The sequence below is a fragment of the Grus americana genome, chromosome 3, assembly GCF_028858705.1.
Source record: "Grus americana isolate bGruAme1 chromosome 3, bGruAme1.mat, whole genome shotgun sequence".
Taxonomy (NCBI): domain Eukaryota; kingdom Metazoa; phylum Chordata; class Aves; order Gruiformes; family Gruidae; genus Grus; species Grus americana.
The window spans coordinates 109,825,724-109,850,388 of record NC_072854.1 but is presented as its reverse complement, the minus strand read 5'-3'; the positions used below and the strand labels follow the sequence as shown (position 1 = coordinate 109,850,388).

Here is a 24,665-nt window from a genome sequence, read left to right as displayed (position 1 = left end):
TACTTAATTTTAGAATTTAAACAGTCATTTTATGAAACTTCTTTCAGCAACATACTAAAATCATACTGATGCTTAAGATATAAATCAGAGTTTTTGAAGCTTGGGACATGATTTTTTTTTTTTTTTTTGGTCTCAAATTATGTTTTTCATATTCTCAGTTCACCAACATTTTGCACCTTTTCTGCTTCAGTTCCACCCGATTTTTTTTTTTTTTCCCATGGATAGATTAAAAATCCCATTACGGAGTTCTTCTATTAACATATATGCTTGCCAGTCAGCTTCCAAGTCTGTTTCTTTGGCTACACAGTCCAATAAATAAGTCTGGAACATTACTGTCTAATTGGTAAAACAGAAGTGGTGAGGTTAAGTATGCAGCGCCTTTCTCCTTGTGTAGTTGTTACAAGCAGTGTAACCGTGTGTGACACATCTGCCAGCGCTTCACACCCACTTGTTCGTGTATGAATGACTGAACAAAGGACAAAACAATGAAAAAATCGAGCTTCGCTTCTCAAATAGAAGCGATAACGGGTTAGAGGAAACCAGAAATATGAGCTGCACAACACATTAGTGAAACAAAACGCCAGTGGAAAATATTGCAGCATTTTATAAGTGATTACAAATTATGTTAGTAATTATGTATATGTAGCTAACAAGTTTTGAGAATATATATAAAGACCAAATTTGACAGTGTGCAAATAAAAATGTTTGATTCTGATGTTTATTTTGTGAGAAAAGGCAATCAAGGAAAACAGCCGTTTATATTCTTTACTTTAGATTAATTACATGTGTTTTTTTAAAATAAGATTGATACCATTTCATACAAAACCTACTTTCTTTTAAATCAGTTTGATTCCTCAAAATCCAACCAGATGTTTTTCTTAGGAAAAAAAGAATTTTACTGAAAAAAATTACTCATCTTTTGTTTAGAAAGCAAGGACTAAAAAGTGAAGCTCATTAGGAAAGCAAGAAGGATGTTCTATTTCCCTTCTTCTGACCTGATTGATATTCTCTTTTCTGTCTCCTGACATGTTTTCTATAATGCAGACCACAGAAAAATAGCTGGCAACTTGGCTTGATTTTCTTCCAACCTTCAGACTTCAAGTGCAGAAAAAATGTCTACTAATTTCTGTCTCAGTGTTGCCATAGATACAGTTTCTATGATGTTTTTAGTTTTTTACTTCTATCTGTCTATCTATCTGTCTTTCATCTTGCTGGCTAACAACTTTTTTTTCTTTTTTCCTCTTTTACTTTCCATACTTTCCGGTGCTTCCCCTGCACTTATTCCACTTAATTTAATCAGTTGTTACTATTCTCCTATTTTTTGTTTGGTAATTCAGAATCCTCACTCTTGATGCCTTGTTCAATACTTGTATCCTGTAATATCCCACAGATAGTGTCCAATGTATTTGAAATAATCTTTCTTTTTCCTTTCTTCCTCTTTCTTTTCTTTCTTTCTTTCTTTCTTTCTTTCTTTCTTTCTTTCTTTCTTTCTTTCTTTCTTTCTTTCTTTCTCTCTCTCTCTTTCTCTCTCTCTTTCTCTCTTTCTCTCTTTCTTTCTTCTCACAGTAATTGACTTTGCTTTACATACTGTTCCAAGGAATGCCTTCAGGATCCCCTTCCCTTTTCTGTTCTCAGGTTGTACTGGATTTCTCTGTGCTTCTGTTTGTGGTAGACTCACACCGATGCAGCATAACACACATTCTCTCACGCTGCACTTTGGCCATTTTTTGTTTCTCCCAGAGGCTCTTCTCCTGATTTTTCATTTCTGTTTATAGTAAATATATACAACAGCAGCAACTCAGAAGGCACTGACTGTGTAGGCTTAATGTACCTACTCATCTGCAGTCATTCATCATTGCTGTTGGATTGCTTATGCAACTGCAAAGAGCAAGGCAGTTCAGTGATGTACTTAAATTGGGTGCTAACTGCTGCTGGTGAAAATGTTTCGTCATGTATTATTAAAAAAAAACACAAACCAAACAACAAAACCGAACAGACTTTATTAGTCCTTCTTAACATGCAGGTGGACATTTAATTCCTAATGCGCTATGTGAAATTTATAATCTCCTGATCTAATAGGAATAAGCGAGATCATGAAAGTAGAGGACCCATGTTTTTCCATGACAATTACACCTTTCGGTTTTGGGACAGTGCCACTGGGTCTGTGGATATCTTGACAATACTCACTCTGTCTTAACTTTGGATCTCTAAATTATAGGTCTAATTCAGGGCTTTGGAGTCCCTTATATATTTGCTGGACAGATTTAGATTCCAAATTTAGATGTTCTGAATAACCTTCCGTGTAGAGTGAAGTTTCTTCTTCGGACTGTTTAGGAAACCTATAATCCTAAATGGAACACTTTGATGCCTAGAGTCAGCTGCTGTTTTCTGTTTTCTGATGCACACATTGCATCATGTGCCATTCTCCCATTTAGGGAACAGAGAGCTTGATTCTCCGTAAATAACAGTTGGCATTGATTTTAATAGGGTTGTGCTCAATGGCAAGGTGTCTCCAGTGACATTCTACCTTCTTTGAAATTGGGGCAATAGAACAATTTGCGTTTACTACCTGAAGACGTTTTCGCTGAGTCGGTTTTTTGTTTGTATGTTTACCAGCAAGTTTTTTTCTGCCTGTTATTCTGTCCTATGGGCATTTATTCTGGACTTCCCCCAAGTCTTGGAGGAAGTCTCCTATACCACCTTACTCCTCCTCCAATATTTATCTTCTGGCTTTTTTTTGTGGGTGCAGTGATTTAGGTTAGGTAAAAATGGATTGCTAGAAATCCAAGACTGATGTTGGAGGATGAGACTGATGAGCAGCATGCATACTGTGCTGTCTATTGCCTATGTACGGACTGAAAGGAAAGGAACAATGCTTACAAATGAATCAGAGCCACTGAATTTTACAAATGGCTTTGAAAGAACTAATCCTTGGTTAAAGATTCAAAGTTACAAAATTCATACTGTACAAGCTTTGGGCTGGTGCAAAGCAAATCTTCCGTGTGTCTCCTTTTACAGCTTCTCTCTTCCGAGTGCCTGTCTGGATCTGATGATCAGTTAACAAAGCCTAAATGATCGTTTATCGCGCTATAATTGTTAGAATTTTTTTGTCAAGAATTTGGGAACTTCGGCTTTGCTGTGTAGCATCCTCTGAACTGTTCCTCCTCCCCCACCGGTGTTAGCACAGAAAAGCAGCCCCTCCCCATGCAGCTGAACTTGAGGTAGTATTCTCGGGTGCTTTTTAACTAGCAGTAGCTAGCGCTGTGATTAATTGAGGAAGTGGGACTCCTCACGTCTAGAACAAGCATCTAAACTGCAGTCATTGTGCCTAAGCTAGCCACAGGCAGGCAGGCATCTCTGGGAAGGGATTCCTTCTGTCGCCAGTTGGCTGTTTAGGAAAGATAGGATGAATATACAGAGAGACACAACTCTAGGACATGTGTTTCCACACCTTCCCTTCAAGAGGGAAGCTTTGTATCAGCTTCACTCTGTTGTATCTGTGTCTGCTCTGTGGAGCTAGCACAGGATATACAAACCCTTCCAGTTTTACAGCTCCAGAGACAATCTCTTTTTATTTCAGTGTTACGTTGCTTCGCTTCAGTTGTCCTCAGATGAGTTATTCCTAATTTACTTAGGTGTTAGTGAGAAAAGAAACGATCCCTGGGCTCGATACTTTTGCTTTGAATGCCTTTACCTTAACCATAATAACTTGATAAAATGCAAATAGGCAGAAATGAAAAGATGTCTGAAGTTGTATTTAGTAATACTTCAGAAACTGGTGTATGTGTACAGTATGGCTTTTGGAGTTTTTCTGATTTTGGGGTTTTTTTAAGAAATGAACAAAATTCCTTGACATTGCAAAATCTGCCTTGTGATGTACTAAATGGGAAACCTGACTTCTAAACAAGTAGAGGCTATAGAGGCTATTTTTTTCCTAATCCTCTATTACTGACCTTGTAAAAGGCCTATTAAGAAACAGTCAGTGTTGATCACTTTTACCACAGTCACAATTTATGAGACTATTATCTCACATAATCCAAATAGGTAGTGTTATTGTGCACTTTATGCTACAGTTCTCCTTTTGTGCTCAATAAATGACTAGCTGCATTAGTAACAAGTATTTATAGAGAAGCCCCAAGTTCAGTTAACATTTCTGTGGGCAAGAATCTGATAGCACCAAAACCAGTACAAACATAGAAAAAGCATAGAATAAAGATCTAGAAGATGACAGAAAAGGTTGGACCTGTTTGAATAGCAGAGGTATGGTGATTAAGTCTCTACGTATCCTCCAACGCATGAATCATTACAACGTGAGTGGTAGCACCCTGATAGTCTCCTCCTGAGCTACAACACAGCCTGGACTCTCCAGCTGTGAAACCTCTGGCTCACTTTTCCCAGTGTGCTGATTTCAGTGCAAGCATCCAAATGTTCACCTTCCCGTCCTGATTTTCCTCTCCATCTCCTATTAGTGATAGTCATATTTTCTTCCTGTCAGTTTGTCCTTGATTGCTTCTCCCCCACATTCCTCTCCAAAGTATATGCTACTGTCACGTTCTGATTCCTTGGTATCATGCCTGTCATGTGGTCTACTTGCTCTGTCTTCCTGTTATAACATTATATTTTCCCTCCAGCTATGTTTCTGATTAGTATTCACCGCTTTAAAAAATGCTTCAGTTTTACTCCCCCTCTGGACTTTCCTTTAAGAATGTTTACTTCAGGCAGAGGATGGATTATGCTATCATGTTGTAAAATCCTAATAATACTAATAAATGCCTCTAATGGACTGAATTCTGTCCCTTTTTTTAATAGAAGACTATTGAGTAGGTGTCCCATAGCAGTAGGTTTATTAGAAAGGAAAAGTCAAATGAAAAAACAGAAATAAAGCTAGCTGTGCACATTAGAAAATTAGAAATATCAGAGTCTATCAGTCTAGAATCTGTTTGCAGTTTCCAGTTGCTCTGCTGACAATAATGGGGTTACAGTAGTGTGAAAACTGAATCAATAAAATCAACAACATGCCCTCTTTGTGGTATAGCATATTGCATGGTATGGAATATTGCACTATATATTTTTCCCAATAAAATCAAGCCACTATTGATGCAGTATAGAAAGGGGCCAGAAAATATATTGGCGGTTATTTCTGTTTCTCTGAGCATGACTGACATATGCCACTTGTATTTTTCTTGGAGTGTAGGATTATTGGTAGATAATGATCAGTAGTCATGATAGGTTTTCTCTTCATTTACATCCAGTTATGTCTTTTACTTTCCAGCACGTACATTACTGCTGCAATATATGCTTTTGCTGAGCTTGACCTTGAACTGGCTGCTGTACGTTTGAAATCTATTGGAAACAAAACTTTGGCCTGTAATGCAGCCCACTCGCTGCACTGAGTGTGCTGTTGTGAACAAGTTACCCTGGTTTCCAGTGGTGTGTCGGGTAAAGACTGCAGAGTCCGAGGTCTCCGCACGTGGAACCGTACCCTCAAAATCCTTCCTACCAGCTCTGCGCACACCCAGCTGTGCAAACTGGATACGGATTATGGAGGAGCAAAGAATATGGTGTTTATGGTGCCCACAGCAAGACAGATGATAGGTGATAATCGAGTCTGAGATGACAGAGGCAGAGCTACAGAAATGTATTTAAATCTTTTCTGGCAAAACTGGGAGCTGCTGCTGGCAGGGCATCACTGCGAACAGTTTTGAAATTCAGCTGGTGTGTCCCAGATGGCCTGAAAGGGTTCACAAAGCATACGTCTGCAGGTGCTTTGAGAACAAGCTGTGTTACCTGACCGAGTCCGGTTTTCTACACAGGCCAGGTTGCTTTTTTCTCTTTTATTGTGTGTGATTGTTAGCTGCTGAATGTAGAGAAGAAGGTCACGCTGGTTGTTGTAGTTGCAGAGTTGGGTTTTCTGAGAGTTGTCCGAAGGTCAGGCTGCTTGTTCTTTTATTACCTGTCTTGAGTGTAAATAAAGACATGAAATACAGTGAGGCAAAAAATCTCCAACTATAATAGTTCAGAGTATCTTTTCAGATGAAATGGCACTTTATTCCCATACAAAACGCTGCATAGAAGAACACAAGGAAAACATACCAATTTGGCTTCTTTTGAAAATGCTCTCTTAAGACTGCCAACTTGGAAAGCAACTGAAAGAAGCAAGGGGAACCATTGATTGTTACACATGATGTGACAGCTAAAGTGTCTTCTTTAAAGGAGAAGAAAGTTCCTCAATAGCTCTCCTCCATCAGGACAAATTGCTACAGAAAGCAATTTACTATATTGTGCCCAGAATTAATAAATTGAGTTATTGATGTAGGTTCCAGGTCACTGCCTAAACTGGAGGGAAGACTTAGGGGCACAGTGTCTTGCTCACACATTCTGGGTTTTGCATGTGTGTGTGTGTGCAGAACCTGTATTTTCTCTGAGATACACAGCTCATACTGACTCAGCACTTGAGATAATGAATCTTTTTCTGAAGTTGAGGTTTCTGCATATTAGCGACAGCATAATATATTGAGGCAGAGACTGACAATGGTACTAAGTAATCATCCGTTTTAAAACAGGAATTACTTTGATGAACATTAACATGAATATCAGTGTAAGTACAGGGTGTGCTTCATACCGTTTAACATGACCTTCATTTTGATAACAGCTCTAATTAGGTGGTGTTTTGTAGAAGCTGACAATCGGTTGTGTTTGCATTACTACAATACCTCATGGATTCTGTTTGTCTACATTTTTGTGACTTTTACTCTTTCTTTATAATTTTTGTCTTATACAATGAATTTCAATCCTTTGAGCAGACGAAACATCCACAAAATATTTAGGTGCGCCTTGACATGGGTGCTAGGAGAGGAGTGCTCTTCAGGGCTGTGTGTTCAGTCGCGTGGCATTGTAAGTCCACAACTCAAGGTAGGGTCATCGGTGCTATTCCAGAGGAGGAAGCACCAGTTCAGCTGCATCAGCTTCCCGAAGCTGTGCACCACAAGCTCTCTTGGACACTAATGCTACCCTAGGAAAGAGGTGGTAATATACCTGGGATAACGTAGTCTGGGCTTTCAGGGACCCAGGCTTGTTTGACATGCATTCCGAGGATTTGCTTGTAATTTGGTTGTGCTTTACAATTATGTCAAGTTTATCAGATTGAGCTAAAATGTTACAATAGCAGACATTTCCACCCACCAGCACAACAATTAGAGCAAGACTGGTACTTTAGGTCCAACATCTTTTTTAAGATGTGCTACATGTTTGCCTAAGCATAAAGGGGCTGATGATAGAGTAACCAGAGTAACTTGAATTTCTTCGTCATATTTTCTTCCTTTGCTGTCCTGTCTTGGGAGGGAAAGTAAATCTCGTGCCCTCTTGTGACTCTTTTCCAAGTGCTGGATTCAGTTCTGTTGACGTTACTGTTGAAGAGATGCAGTGTGATTCTAATCCGAAGCTTTTTCTGTATCCTTTCCCTTACTCGTGGCATGTGTATACCCTCTGCTTTCCCTTAAACCCACACCTGATCTGTGCATGGAACTGCTCATATGTAGGCTTGGAGGCAGTCAGGTCACACAAAAGCTAAGACAGTTAAAAAGCTTCAGTTCCCAACATCATCTTGTGACGTGGCAGAGAATCAGGTCTGGCCTTGTTATTAATTGTGCTGTTATTTCTGTGTTGGAAATGGTGAGGACAATTGTTCATGTTTGTGAGATGCTGAAAAGCAAACTGCTCTGGAACATAAAAATGCCTCGTGCATTTGCAAATAAGGAGTTCTTCCTTATTTTTTAAAGGGCCTTTAGGGTATTTTGGGATCACATACACAAATTTTTGTTTCAGCTGTTAATTCTAAACATCTATTTTTTTTTTAGTGAAAGTTCAGATTCCCTCAGTTTTTTATATTGCAAGATTACAAGGCTTTAGGGAGGATTCCTATTCATGAAACACATGACATTTTTCATCACTGCTAAGATTCTGTATAATGCAGATATGAATAAGTCAAATTTGGGTCTACAAATATCAATAGGGTTTAATAGGAAATAATAGCAATTGCTATTTAAGGAAATAGTCTTGTGTTTTTTCTTTTTTCATTATAGTTCTAGTTTAACAATGCTATGGCTAAATTTCCTGTACAGGCAAGATTCTGGATATATGTGAGCCTGGATTTATCCAGAAAATGTAGAAATTTCTCTTTTGGGATTTGCGAATTTTTCTTTTTCCTTCTATGTTGTTATACATCATCTTTTATTTATCAAAAGGTAATTTGAAGCTTCCATTTCTTCTCTTTTAGTGTACAAGGAGTTAGTAGCTTAAGGACACTGATATTGAACATCAGCTGTAAGGTCATGTCTTTTTTTCCTCAAGCAGAAGAGGAAGAATTATTTGGAGACATGGCCTGTGGCTCCAAGAGCTGCTCGCGGTTTCTGCCACATTGTTAGAAACCAAACAATTTGTCAGAACTCTTGCAGATTAGGATTAGAAGAAGGGGAGGATGAAGGATTGATAAGAGGGGAAATACGCAGACTGAAGCCCTACTCTGAGCATATCACTTTATCTGAAGCACTCTCATTACAAACAGTTGCCGAATGTTTTTTCTATTCAAGGTCAATAAGAATAAAAAATTGGGTTTGCTAATCAGATGGGAACTTCATTACTTTGTTTCAGAGACCAAGGCACACAGCAGTTTTAGCTCCAAAAGTCATGCAGTTTAACTTCACAAGGCTAATTGGAAAGTTTGATTTAAAAAAAAAATAAAATTTAGAAATGTATGTTTTTAATGATAGTAACAAGAAAGGTGCAGAAAGTGCTTCAGCTTTGAATAGGGTGAAATATGTTTAAAAATTGATTAAATGATTTTTAAAAAATGATGCCTATTTTTACCGAAGATATTTTCAACCCAATAATATATAATAGAAGAGTGCATAATCGACCATGGCAGACAGAGACCATTGTGCTCCTAGAATTAAGGGTGCATTAGTATTTTATTACAGTCTTATGTATTTTATTAGATAAGATGGTTATAGTAATTGGTTCCAGACTGAAACATAGCTTGAAAGATTGAGACCTGAGATCACAAGTTGTATTTTTAGAAATGTATTCTGGGAATTACTTAAACTACTGTGGTTTGTTTATGGTGTACTGGATTCCCAAGGTCCCCATTAAGATTCACAGTTGCTTTAAAGGCAGTTTTGTATAAACAGGTAGGTAGGCACAATACCCATGCAAGTAGTTCACAGTCTCATACCCTCAACCAGCACCTTGCAATTCAAAAAGATGCTTAATCCCGCCAGATCAGGATCTGTGAGTGTATTACTAACTGAAACATGGGTCTGAAATTCCATTTAGGTGTACTGAGGTCTTTCTGCTCGCTGGGAGTGTAAGGATTAGCGTGTCCATCCTGTATCCAGAAGGACAACTTTGAGGTACTTGCTGGCAGATAGGACTGTTGTGTCTTCCTCCTTTGCTCCTCAGCTGTGCAGGCTGGCTCAGGGGAAGCAAGACCCTATTCCAAATCCCCGCATTTGACTTCCTTCCTTGGATATGCTCCGGGGTGCCTCTGCTACTGACTCCACTCTTGTGTGGAACAACATGAGGAATGGTGTCATGTAAGCCAAAAAGACATGCTGTGTTTCTCAGCTGGGACTTAATTCACTTGAAACGTGGGGCCAAGATGTAGACTAAGTAACAAAGCAAATTATTCCCATTGTTTTAGACTCCCTGCAAAGCTCTTTAGGTTATCTTTGGCTCATGCTACATGATCTGCATCTTTTCTGTGGCAAAGCAGAACACCCTGTTAGGAATGTCTCTGTAACAGTCACTGTCTTTCAGAAAAGGAGGCCTGGTTTTTTTCCTATTTGGTTTTTATTTTGAGGTGACTTCACTGATTTCATTTGGGATTACCATTTGCTTGGACTGAAGAGAAATAGGGTCAGGTCGTTGTTCTTGTCAAAAGCAGGACAGGTTCTCCATACCTTGTTCTGTTCCTACCTGTATCTTGAGGACAAGGGTGTTGATTTACCCTTGCCATCTGACAGTGTTGTACCAGGAACAAGTAATAGCTTTGAGAGCAAAGAACTGAACTTCACATCGATATCTTTTCTAAAGTATTATTTTCAAAAATGAGCATGAAAACATTTTCTCTTTCAGCATGAATGAGATGTTTCTGTCACATGTGGCCTGAGGTATTTATGATTTACTCCACAGCATCAAAACAAAGTTTATAAAGAGTTTGTCAGGGAGCCTCAGGTAGTTATCCACTTGCTGCTGAAGAAGAGATATCAGATAGGAAAAGAATTTTTATATACAGAAATTTTTTTTATACACAGAATTTTTATATACAGAGACATTCAGTCTCACCTCCGTGCCTGGCAAGATCATGGAGCAGACCCTCCTGGAGACTATGCTCAGGCACGTGGAAAATAAGGAGGTGATCGGTGACAGCAAACACGGCTTCACTAAGGGCAAATCGTGCCTGACAAATTTGGCGGCCTTCTGTGATGGGGTTACAGCGTCAGTGGATAAGGAAAGGGCAACTGATGTCATCTACCTGGACTTGTGCAAGGCATTTGACACTGTCCCGCATGACATCCTTGTGTCTAAATTGGAGAGACATAGATTCGATGGATGGACCACTCGGTGGATAAGGAATTGGCTGGATGGTCACACTTAAAGAGTTGTGGTCAATGGCTCAATGTCCAGGTGGAGACCAGTGACGAGTGGTGTTCCTCAGGGGTCGGTACTGGGACTGGCACTGTTCAACATCTTTGGTGGTGACATGGACAGTGGGATCGAGTGCACCCTCAGCAAGTTTGCCGACGACACCAAGCTGTGTGGTGTGGTCGACACGCTAGAGGGAAGGAATGCCATCCAGAGGGACCTTGACAGGCTGGAGAGGTGGGCCCGTGCGAACTGCATGAAGTTCAACAAGGCCAAGTGCAAGGTCCTGCACGTGGCTCAGGGCAATCCCAAGCATGACTACAGGCTGGGTGGAGAATGGATTGAGGGCAGCCCCGAGGAGAAGGACTTGGTGGTATTGATTGATGAGAAGCTCAACATGAGCCGGCAGCGTGCGCCTGCAGCCCAGAAAGCCAACCGTGTCCTGGGCTGCATCAAAAGAGGTGTGACCAGCAGGTCGAGGGAGGTAATCTTGCCCCTCTGCTCTGCTCTTGTGAGACCCCACCTGGAGTACTGTGTCCAGCTCTGGGGGCCCCAGTACAGGAGAGACATGGAGCTGTTGGAACGAGTCCAGAGGAGGCCACAAAGCTGATCAGAGGGCTGGAGCACCTCTGCTATGAGGACAGGCTGAGAGAGTTGGGGTTGTTCAGCCTGGAGAAGAGAAGGCTCCGGGGAGATCTAATTGCGGCTTACCAGTACCCAAAGGGGGCCTGCAGGAAAGATGGTGAGGGACTGTTTATCAGGGAGTGTAATGACAGGACAAGGGGTAATGGGTTTAAGCTGAAGGAGGGTCAATTTAAATTAGATGTTGGAAAGAAATTCTTTACTGTGAGGGTGGTGAGGCACTGGCACAGGTTGCCCAGAGAGGTTGTGGAGGCCCCATCCCTGGAAGTGTTCAAGGCCAGGTTGGATGGGGCTTTGGGCAACGTGGTCTAGTGGAGGGTGTCCCTGCCCACAGCAGGGGGATTGCAACTAGATGATCTTTGAGGTCCCTTCCAACCCAAACCATTCTATGATTCTATGATTTGTATATAAGGAACTGTGTTACTAGAAACATTTGTCTTTTCTACTGTTAGAATGTTGAAAAGCTTTTTATGCTATGTATTAATTCTTGTAAATTGCTTGCCAATTTAATATCAGCAGCATCTAAACAGTAAGTAATTGCTTATGATAATGAGTGCAGACTAATTTACTGGAATATGTTAATATTCACAATGCACTTCAGAACAGCGGGGTATTCCAAAAATACTACTCTCTTGTTTAACTGCAGCGTTTAGGTTGCATTGTTATTACAAATGCTAGCAAAATCACCACAAAGCCAGCCTCTCATTGAATAGCCATGTTATTGAGACTCCAGCATGTGTGAGCAAGGAATATGTAGTGTCCTTTGAGAACTAAACAGGATATGAACAAAACCTTCTAGATTTAAATAATGAATCTTAATTTCTGATTGGTGTTCATTAGATGAACATTTGTAAGACAGAGAGCTTTCTTTCCCTTATGACTTGTAAAATTTAATTTAACAATTTCAAGTCAAATAGCATACAATCACTTTTTTAATATTTGGGCATCTTCAATGGATATACTCTTCGTGTGAGATTTAGTAACATTTCCAGAAACATGGTTTATGTGAATCTGTGAAAGAAATGCAGTAGTGCAGAAGTCCTCAAAACTTCCAAGTTAGTATGCCTTAGTTGATTCTGCTGGACTAGATTTTAGTGTGAGTCATTTTTTCCTTCTTTTCTTGGGAAATATTCTGTTTTGGTTTGGTTTGGGGTTTTTTTTTGCAAACTTAGATGAATGCCCATTGAAAAAATGGGTTATCCCTGAGCACATTTCTGCACAGAATAATTTTCTACATTCATTGGTATTACTTACAGTTTCGAAGGGTTCTTGTGCAGTATTAAAGTAAGTGCAGTATTAAAGTAAGGCTTCCCAAACTATTGAAGACTGATCTTCATTTCAGGAAAATAAAAGCAATCATAATTTCCTCCAGTCAGACCTTTGGAAGTGAAAGGCCTGCACAAAGTCACTGCTCTAATTAGGCTGGGTTAGTCTTCAGAGGGTGATTAACTGCTCACCATTCTTGCATACATGGGTGAACTAAGTCATAGCTAATAGTACTGGCGTATGAAGGGTCAGAGTTGACACTTCAGTTAGTCTCCATTGAGACAAGGGGACAGAGTGTACTCTCAGCAAGTTTGCTGATGATACAAAACTGGGAGGAGTGGCCAACACACCAGAAGGCTGCCCTGCCATTCAGTGAGACCTGGACAGGCCGCAGAGTTGGCCAGAGAGGAACCTAATGAAGTTCAACAAAGGCAAGTGTAGGGTCCTGCACCTAGGGAGGAATAACCCCAAGCACCAGTACAGGTTAGGGGTTGACCTGCTGGGAAGCAGCACTGCGGAGAAGGACCTGGGAGTGCTGGTGGACAACAAGCTCTCCATGAGCCAGCAGTGTGCCCTTGTGGCCAAGGCCAATGGTACCTGGGGTGCATTAAGAAGAGAGTGGCCAGCAGGTCAAGGTTATCCTCCCCCCTCTACTCTGCCCTGGTGAGGCCACATTTGGAATGTTGCATCCAGTTCTGGGCTCCCCAGTTCAAGAAAGACAGGGAACTACTGGAGAGAGTCCAGCGAAGGGCTACAAAGATGATGAGGGGACTGGAGCATCTCTTGTGTGAGGAAAGGCTGAGAGAGCTGGGTCTGTTTAGCCCGGAAAAGACTGAGAGGGGATCTTACCAATGCTTATATATGTCTACAGGGTGGGTGTCAAGAGGATGAGGCCAGACTCTTTTCAGTGGTGCTCAGCAACAGGACAAGGGGCAACGGGCACAAACTGGAACACAGGAAGTTCTGTCTGAACATGAGGAAAAACTTGTTCACTGTGAGGGTGACCGAGCCCTGGAACAGGCTGCCCAGAGAGGTTGTGGAGTCTCCTTCTCTGGAGATGTTAAAACCCCCCCTGGACGCCATCCTGTGCAACCTGCTCTAGGTGATCCTGCTTTGGCAGGGGGGTTGGACTAGATGATCTCCAAAGGTCCCTTCCAAGCCCTACCACTCTGTGATTCTGTGATTTGGTGAGATGAATGAATAGCTTACACCCCAAACCTGTTTTGTCAGGTTTTCTCCAAACACTGTTGTGGAATCCAGTGGTTAAAACATGCTCCCTAATTACTCAACTATGTAAAACAGTGAAAAGCGTAAGATGCATATTTTTCACTGCAGCTCTTTATCCTCTGAAGCTGGCAGTGAATTGTTGCTTACAAACAACAGCATAAGGACTTTCCAAAGAAGAATGATAGCAATTATCATAATGACAAGGCATGTAGCAGTTTTGTGCCAGACCACAATTGGAAATCTATTATGTAGTAGAATAGAAAAAAGTAGGAAGGAAGTGAATTGGCCCAACCTGGCTGGTCCCTGTTAGCTGTTATTATAATGGTCTAATAACCTTAAGGATTCAAATACAGCTGGATCTGTGCTCCCCTATTAAGCACTATTTGTTTCATGTGCAAATTTGATAACATAAGTAAACATTGATGTCTCAAAATCAACCCTTGGGATAATGACTACGAAATCTTTCCAGATAGAGTATTTGTAGCTGCTTGCTGGTTCTTTTTTTTGCGCTTCCCTTGAGCCAACCAACCTGATATTTTTACATCGTATTCCTCTTTTACCTGATACTTTTCTGATGTTTGAGTGCAGATAATACTGCTGAAGACTAGCTTTGGTTTTAAAATTTGAGGATTTTTAAAACCCGTTATTACTCTGTGTATGAAAAGAAAAGAAATATCATGAATTTTTGGGCTTGCTCATGCTTGGAGTTAGAAGGATAATACAATCCTACAAGACTACAGTTAATACGTAGCCTGATCATCAGTCCTTCCCTTTGCCAGGTCTGCCTCTGAGACGCCTTTAGCAACTGAACAGCTGCTTCAGTGGTGGATTCATGTGCTTCAGGGAGGCTTAAGCTCTGTGTTTTTCCAAAGATTTAATATCTTTCATTTCATTTGTGTTAGAAGAATGGTTGCTATTTTTGCATTTCAGGATGTAACATCTCTAAGAAACTATGCTCTTTCTGGTTTTCTTCAGCTATAGCCCATACATGTCTACTTGAAAACGTTCAGAAATGTTACCACAACACTATTTTGTCTGCCATCTATTAGCAATTGAGAAATTAGTAGGAGAGCATGGATGCCACAGAACTTCTTACTCTTCACTACATTTACAAACAAGCAATATTAAATTTCATTGCACGTTGCCCATAATATAACTTGCTAATTTCAGGAGAAGCTCCATCTCAGCAAACTCTGTAAGTTGCAGACTTGCCAGTACCATCCTTCTGCTGCAAGTAATAGTAGCATCTTATCTTAGTCCAGTGTCTGACATCCTTGTTGTGCTTGTGTCATTTTTCACTGAATTTACCAGGCTTGCAGTTAGCAGTGCTTTTATTTTCAGCGTGTTATACATTTCTTGTAAGACAATTTTTACTACTTTTGAGAGCTAAGTATTTTAGGATTTTTCAAGAGTAATTTCTGAGACGCACAATTTAGCGAGGAAGATAATATAAATGTCACTTAAAAATAACTTAAGTTAATGCAAGATTGGATAGCTGGAGTATTGTATTAGTAAGGAAGCCAATAAGAAATAAAGACTTTAGCCTAGAAGCATACTAGACATTTGCAGCCAAACTCCTGTCCATTTTAACATGATTATATAACTTAAGGCCAGCTATTGCAAATGGTTGTATCTTCATTTAAAGCATAGGGGTTTGATTTTTAAAGGTTGCTAGAATTGCTGCAACACTTCTGAGAATCAGGATACCGCTGTATGTGCTAGAATAAAAACATAACTTCAGGCACGCTGTTTTGCATGAAATAATGACTTTCAAAAAAATTATTATATCTTTGAAGAGTACAGTGCCTTTTGATGGACCTATACAGAGAAAATTTAATTTTGGGTTTTCTTCTACTGTTTTTTTGGCCTATACGCACATATGTGCAGAGCTACTTTTGTGGGAGATGTTCAGATCCTGGTGCATAAGCAGTTTTTTCTTCAACTTACAGCCCTCCCAGTTGAGTCAGCAAGCTTGAAAACTCCAACAACTCAAGTTACTTGGCTTACAGAATTTCTAACTTTTGCCAGGTATCCATTGAGTTTGTAAAGTCCCTGGACTGGAACCACTGAATGATTTCACATAGGCCACCAACAGATGGTAACAACATTTGGTCTCCATCGACCTGCGTAGTATTTGAGCTAATGTCCTAGTTTCTGCATCCTGTGACAAATCCCTTCAACTAACCAGCCCCTTAACTGCATTCTTTTTGCATGTTGGCACAACTAATAAGCCATAAGAAGCAAATCAGTGCACATGCAGTCCATTTATTTTAATGGAGTTTAATGTAACAGTGGTTAAATTGAAGTATAGGACCTTGACATTTCCTAATATAAGGAGTGTGGGGACCACAAACAGTCCTATTGTCTTCAAAAGTACTTGAGTTTACTAATTGTAGTCTGATAATGCTTTTACATCATATTTGTCAGAAATATTTTTCCTCTGATTGCCTTCTCTTATGTGTTTCCCGACAACGCAATTTCCACTTCTCTAGACAGTGTTCAAGAAATTTATCTTTAACTATACGTTGACAAGGTTGTAGGAGGAATAAAACCTTACCTTATTTATAGACGTTTGACTTTTAATTTCCATCTGACTTTTTGGCAAGCTTTCAGAAGCAGACACATTGTATCCTTGTTACCTTTAATAGAGTTATAATGGATTAAAATGTTTCATGTTGACTGCAGTATGACATTTAAAGCAGGCTTTGATTTCAGAAATATATCATTTTCTAACCATCTATATTACATAAAGGTGCAAAGCAATAATGGGGAATTACTTGGCTTACATTTCATACAGAAATGTTCTAAATTAATTTTGAACAACCATCCATACTGGAAAAGTGATAGGTAATAGGCAGCCAGTAAAATTTTTAAACTGATAAATTCTGGAGAAGAACAATAATTTTCTTTTACTAACCTGTTTCAGATTTGCGTTAGAAAGACTGTACCCTTTTATAAAATAAATCATCATTTTTGTATAAATGAACACGGTAATGAGATCAACAAACCCCAGAACTTTTTTACTGTGGACATTTCAAATATAATCAAAATAATTTTACAGAATCAGTGCCTAAATACTATCATCAAGTCTATTGGTATTCAGTAAATCAACTCATATTTTGTTAATAAGTCAGATGAACAGATACTCTAATTTCTAGATTCTCTTAGGAGTCCTTTCAGCTAGCTCTGGCTTAGCTAAAGTCCTTCTCAAAATTATATTCATTTTAAACACAATTGAAAGCTCTTAGTTTGATGTGCCTACTCAAACTGAGGAGTACTTTACTCCAGTTAAGTGATCTAATCTACATCAATGGGGTCATTCGAGATGTAAGATGCTACTTGATTTGAGTAAATATATTAGAATCAGTCCAGTTGGAAAATCCTTTAAATTCTTTGAAACTTTTATTTTAACCATCTGTGATATTTATGATGGTAAGAATGATGCTAACTTGTAATACTGATGCTAAGCTGCATAGTAGTTGTCTTTTATAGGCATACATATCCGTGGAGCCATCGTTACTCACAAGTTTTAGTTGTTTGTCCCGTAGTGACCCTAGTGAAATCAATACAGCTAGATATCCTCATTGTAGATAAATATGATATATTTTGGCTTAATATATGAACATTTTGTTCCAGAAGCAGCAAAAATAATGAATCCTGATTTTTTTATGGAATGGTGCCTTGTTTCCCAAATGTTACTCTCTCTTACTGCAAGAATCCAATAGTTTCTGTTCCTCTTTCATCCCAGAGCTCTTGATGACACTTCAGATGTGTGGCACCATTGTCTGCCTCACTGAGTGTATTGACTGGCCCACCAAGAGCTCCACAGGCTATTGCCAAGCAAAAAGTATAGCGGTTGAGCTCTACATATTTCTCTTTTACAGAGTCATTGATTTTCATTAAACTGCTAAGAGTAAATTTTATTTGAAATTTCTGCCTACCCCTCTCTCAAATTTGGCTAAACTTGACTATAAGATTGAAAAGTTACGGGCTGTGTGGCTCCGTAATGTTATCCTCCACAGGGAAACTTTCTAAAAATAAGACTTGAAACTGGGGAATTAAAATTACAAGAGCAATTGGAACTGGAATGGAGTATTTTTCCCCCACTTTATTATGACATGCAGTGTAAAATATAAAGGATGAGATATAAAGCACAAAGACAGAAACAAGGAAGCTTTGTATTTGTATAGAACCCTTAACATTTAAAGGGACTTAAATACGTTTGGCAATCTCCGCTCATGGAAAAAGCATTTCTTTCTTGCATTACTGGGAGAGATATGATGTGACCTAGTTCATGGAGAAGCATGCCACTGCGTTCTCAGGAAATGGAGAGAGTTAACTGGAACCAGACCACGCTTCAGTCCAGGTGGCTGGAGCCAAAGGTGGAGTTGCGCATTTGTCAGTCAAGCTGCTGACCAGTGTCAGGTTCAGCATTCCTTTTAGTCCAGAGTCTATTGCCAGGAAGTCAAATTATGGGAATACCCGAGGGATCATTTTAGACAGATGAGAGTGCTATTGTGCCACCTACAAAGCATTTACCAGGTCGTGGTACTGTCCAAATACCATTGCCATAGTCTGGAGGAAAGCAGAAATAAGAAAGGAATGGTTTTCTTGTTTTGTTTGGTTTTTGTTTTGCGTGTGTGCGTGCACACGTGTGGAGGGGGAGCATGGTGCTGAGCTGATTAAACTGCCTATAGCGACTCTTGTGGGCTAAGGGAAAAAATTTGCTTCTGTATAACTGCCTTGAACCTGCAATAAATGTCATTGCAAAGGCCAGGATGCTCAGCTTGACTTGAGACTGTGTTGTTCTATTATCACCTAGACCTTTACCTGGAGACAGCTTTTCGGGACAGCTGAATATAATAAACCATGCACAGCACTGTTTTATAGATTTCTGTGAAAACCTGGATGTAATGTGATGAAAAGCCTTGTAGGCTGATAAAGCAAATCAAGGTCTCTGTAATGGTTTGGGAAGAGAAGTTCTATAGTAAATGTATACAATGTAAAGTTGTGTTTGAACTAATAGTAGCTACATAGTGTGGTTTCTGTTTATCAAGGAATGTAGAAGGCTGTGTCTTATCTCTACGTGTTTAATACTGGCATTGACTTGTTGATAGATAAACTGAAACAAGCAGCGGACAGCCACAATGAGGTGAAGGCTCTTCTGTTTCAGCATCTTCTGTATACTGGGGATACTGCTTTGTTGGCTGATTTTAATGAATTGCTTCAGCTGATGATTGAGCTGGTTGAGGTCATATTAATCTAGTTATTGCCTGGGTGAAACTAGCTTCTTGACCGTAACTTTTAAGACATGTCCCATGCTGTGAAATAGGCTCTAGTTCTAGATTACAATCAGCGCAGTATTAACGAATGCGGAGAGCGCAAATGCCTCAGCAGTATCACAGACAGTGTTGGAAGTTTGGAGATTCAGCTAGCAGCAGCCACTGTAAACATGATGTGGCTTCAGTCTCCCATATAGAAAAATTGAAATTCAGAGCTTAGCTGTAGCATAGTGAAAGGTTGGTGCCACAGAAGGCTGACAATAGACAGCCTTTCTCTGTTTTCTCCTTTCTCTGTTTTCATCAGCATCTTTACCTGAAGTGGCAAGATGATATCATTAATGAAGATATTAATAACAAAACCCAGCAATGGTCTTTGTCAATGCTGGGCTGGTCAGTGAGTCTTCTTATGGTTACTCTGGTAGAGTGGAAGATCAAAGAATGAAGTAATGGAATTACTAAGGAATTTTGCTATGCAGTTTGTGATCTTACAGTTGATAGATGTACCGGCATGATAAGACTGCTGGCCACAGTTATACTTCGAGCATGCAGTCAGACTGGTTTAAGGACCTAACTAGAAATTGTTCTGAGTAGCACTCAATTTCCAGGAAAACTATGACCCTTTAAGGTTTGCCGAGCTGAATGCGGTCAAGGGAACACCATAAATACACTCCTAGATCCTATTATCCACAAGTCTAAGAGGAAGCCGGCCAGAAAATGAGACATTTCTCCATTCTTACACCTGTGGCTCAAGCTTTTTGGAGAGCTACAGGCAATGATCCATTTGAAAATCTTCTCCTTCCCTACCCTTCTCCTTCTGCTGTTTAAGAGACTGCTTTGAGAAGCCTGATGTCATTGTCGCAGCAAAGCAGTTACAATCCGCATTCAGGCTCCCGCCTGGATTAGTGGGAGGGAGTGTACCAGGATGCCTTCAGGAAGCGTTCAGTTGAATCTGATCTTTAGTCTGAAATACTTCTTCCTGCAGCTCTTCTCATCTTCTTCCCATGTTAACCCTAATGGCCATTCCCTCCTCACCTCAATCCTGTGGCGTGTATTCACTGTTCTGTGTAAATAATTAATAACATCACAGTCTAGAAGAAACACACGGAAGAGCTGTATTTTAATCCAACAAACTGATTCAACACCCCCCTCACTCCTCCTGGCGTATCGTGTTTCAGACTTGAAACATTCCTTTCTTTACTTACCTTAGAAAATCTGTACAAATCTCTGTATGGAAATTTTGTGTACTTTTCTGGAACTTCAGCTTGGGCAGGATGAAAATACATAGATGAAAATGTGAAAAGAAGTATTAATGGAGATTTGTATGCTCCTCTGAACATAGCAGGTGTGATTAATGCCTCCTTATAGATGTTTGGGCAAATGTGTGTATATATATATAGATAGATAGATAGACACACACACATATATATTCATATTGTAAATTCTTCACTCTTGGTAATTAATAGTACCTTGCACAAATAGTCTCACTGGATTCAGCAGGTTTATCAATGCAAGTAATTACTTACCGGTGGGAATAAGAGGGTTCATTCTAGCCCAGAATGAAGTACTGATAACATACAGAAGGAAGAAAATGACATTATTGTGTAATTTCTCATTATAACCAGCAATGCTTACCCTTAATATTTTTATAATAGTTAAAAATTGCTTTATGATTCATGAAAGGACAGCTAATAGTTTTCATTATTGAAGTTTACAGGCTTCAGTCTTTAGTTTTCCAGCTATAGTGTGTGATGGAATTGTAGTTTGTTGGGGTCTAGAGCTTAATCAAACCATTGCTTTCACTTAATCAGCATCTGAAACCTGATGTGAATGCTGAAAATAAACATTAAGTTACTCATGTTATATGGGAAAAATGGAATTATGTACATTACCCTTCAGTACAATATACCTCAAGCACAAAATTGGGATGAACATGAGGAAGGTAGAAAGCTGTTGATTTGTTGTTGGTTTGAGCAAACTATTAAACTACATCAGATGTGACTTCAGAGCAATAAATATTGAAAAGCTTTGCAGTCATACGCAGTAATAGATACAGTAAATGGGTACTAAACAAAATATTTATCTGCTTAATACTGTATAGGTAAGCAGATGTCCTTGAGTTGCTGCCAGGCTGTGCTGGAATGAATGCACTATTTCATAGAGATGAATTTTGCAAACAAGTAGGACTTGAGAGACCCAGCCCATTAAAAAACATTACTGTATCTTGACCACTGGCAGTTTGTTACAATGGGAACCATGCTTTCACGGTGAAGAATTTCAAAGGGTTGTACGGACATTTTTCCTAAACATTGTGTTGATGCATGGACGCATGAAGAATCACGCAGTAAATTCTGCGGCTGAGAGATATAACTGGCATGTTACAAAGTTGCCTGCTTACAAGTACTGTGCTGATGGCATTGCTATTCTTGACATTCTAATTCTGCTGCTTTCAATTCTCTTGAGATGATAAACCCCAACCAACACAGTGCCATAAGCTACAAGAGAAGGAAGATGACTGGTTTTTAGTGACAACGTTCTGAAAGAAAGGCAGAGACGTTATAAGGTTTGTCAGAGAGCATAAAAGCCTTTATGGAGCAAGTGAATTAGGCTTCCTCTGTTGTTTCTTAACAGATCCAAAATGGATAGTAAGCAGGGTGGTTTCAAACAACTGCTCAGTTTCTAGCTTTTAATAGTTAATGGGAGGTCGTACTATAAGCAGAGATCAATCCCGGAGTAATAAATTTTACATTATTATATTTGTCTTTCTTGAAATATAAACACTAGAGGATCTATTCTCAAATGGCTTCCGACCCATTTTTTTCATAATTAATACAGGAAATTCAAAGAACGTGACTCCCCGTACAGCTCAGACAGAGGCAGATCTGTATTCATCAGCATGGATTAATTAGCCTGTTACCAGACACGCAGTTAGTACGAAGAGCTACAAAATGGACAGTTATAAAGAAGGAGAAGCTTTGCCATAAAAAAAACATAAGCCACATGTTATCATAGATAAAAGATAAGTTTTTTAACTTCAATGTTGATTTTACGTAGTTTAAGATTTACAGCTAGATTTATTCAGCCCAACTGACATTGGCCTTGGCTTCAATGCGGCAGCAGTATGGAATGAATTTCCGCTCTTCGTTGGTTTATTTGAAGGGCAGTATTTAGCAAAAACCTGCGACAAAGATTAATTCTGAGTAAGAACAACAGAATCTCTCATTGTTCAGATCTGGAGACTTACTTCTGGGTCATTGTATTCCGTATGACTCCACCATCGCTTGGCAGGCTTTTTCTTTGTCTTCTATATTGGGTAAACACATCTGTTACAACCAAGAAATGGAGAATTATGCACTCCCACTTAAATCTTGTGTACTATTCTAAGTTTCGTCTTTGACATTGAGGTGTAAGGAGTTGTTTTTTCTCAGCCTTCTCGTTTTTGTTACTTATAAGAACCTCATTTGTGACCTGACACAATATTTTATGAAGTCAACAGAAAGGCTGTCACTGTTTTTAATGAGCTTTGGATCAAGCCCTCAGCATTTCATCAGCACAGAATAAATCCTTTCACTACAGACACCAATGTGATATATACTGTATGAAGGTCCAAACTCTGTCACTTCTCAATTGGCTCAAGATTTGAAATCAACACTAGCAGCAAAGAGGAGAACTTGGGGACCATCAAGAGTGATATTACCTGTCTCATGTGTCTTTGTTTCGGCATGTACTAGAACTGGAGATTGAACCATCATTACTGAATAGCATGCAGCAGATGATGGTGCATTTCAGAGCACTGCGTATGAAGAAAGCAAAACCTCTGGGAGAGCAGGAGATTAGGTTTTTGTCACACATGTTCCTAAACCAGACACCATTTGCCCATGTCCACTACCAAGCTTTTTTAAGGCACAGCCCCTATCTTCACTACTTTGGCACAACTCTTTATAACGATGTTTATATCATCATTATAAATGACATTATATCGTCATTTATAATGACGATAAACCCTGATTTCACTTGGAGTGCAAGTGAAACCTTAGATATCAGATCTGTAATTGTGTTTGTCTTTTTGCTAAAAGAGAGTTGACAAGTTTTCCTAAAACACATGCAGCTTGGTATTTTGCCATCAAGAGAAAAGCCAAGAGATTTATTTGAAGCACAGTGCAATCCTGCAAGTGTGTTGATCTAAAATGAGCTCTACCGGTTTTTAAGTGCTATGCACAGTGCATAAAATATTACAAATTGATGGTACTGGAAAAAAACTAATGGGTAGGTACACAATTCCATAAAGGAAAAGTGATGTTAAAAATAAATGTAGGACATCTTTTCCAGAAGACCAGGTGACCGTTTTGCTCTGAAACCGACACAAAACGGTCTTGCTCAACAGTAGAGTAAGATTTTGAGAGATCTGGAAGTTGAAGGAGCGGTGTAACTATACAGCCCTTCTTGTTTTCAGCTTTAAAAGTCTACAGGTCCAAGGGATTTTAGATCCTTGTGTATGCTCACAACATTTTTGGTCAATCTTGAAAGAAAGTAAGAAAATGGCAATGATGCTGTTATGCACTTACTCCTTACATGGACATGGGAAGTATGTAGTGAGAGTATTGGGTGGAATACACTGAATTACATCTAATAAAATTGAGAGCAACCTCGCAGTGAGCTAGCTTAGAATAGCTAGTAAAACTAGACATCTGTATTTACAATGCACTGACATATCTCCCTAAGCTTTGACCCATCTGTATAGAAAAGAAGTGGACAGCTTGTAGCGACTGTATAAATGAAAGATAAAGTGCATGCACAATTTGCCTGCTATATGCCTTTGTTAGGATACAAGTTTTAAATGGAAAATGTCCGGAGATGCTGCTATTTTAGTTCAGAGGAAATATGCTGGTGTTGAAGTTAAGCACCTGAGTGCTAAGCAGTTTCAGATTACAACACTTGTTTAAAACAGATTATAGATTTTGTAAGTGCACACTGGAGATAATGTGCAAAAATTTCCACTCTTATAAGTTATACATTGAGCATTATGCAAATAAGCCATTGCTTACTTAGATGGTAGACTGATATCTTTTTGTTCTGACATGACAAGCAAACTATGTTTCCATTTGTTATCCCCATCTGTCACAAGCTGATAAACCTCAGATCTGTAAAAGTCTTATCTGAATGTATTTGTTAACGTCTTGCTTTGCTGGGCATGGTGACGTATCATATAGTGCGTATCGTTTTCATTGTGTAAATAAGGAGCTGCATTTTTTTGTCAGTCACTGGAAGTACTTGACAACTTCTCCTCATAGGGCCAGTTTAGGAAAGCATTTGGTTCAGCTCATCCCTGTTCTGCACATCAGAGAAACATGTTCTTCAAGCATATGCTTAAGAACTCTCTTGAATAGATATGCATTTCTGAATCAGAGCTATGGTATTTTAAGTCACTGCGTATGCAATTATGTGATATTCTGTGTTGATTGCACTAATATTTCACTTGCTGCAAAATTTTCAGAGATAAAGACCCCTTCATGTTGAAATATAGTCTTGTTTGGTTCCCTGAATCCATTTGCTATATGAACGCATCTTGATTTTTGTAGAGCGTATGATTTGCATGTGGGTTTGCATTGC

General features: G+C 39.3%; 1 protein-coding gene across 24 annotated transcripts in view; it reads left to right on the top strand.

The window, feature by feature from the left end:
• NRXN1 (neurexin 1) overlaps nucleotides 1-24,665 on the top strand; it is a 735,823-nt gene that overhangs the window by 486,208 nt on the left and 224,950 nt on the right. The window lies entirely within an intron of this gene.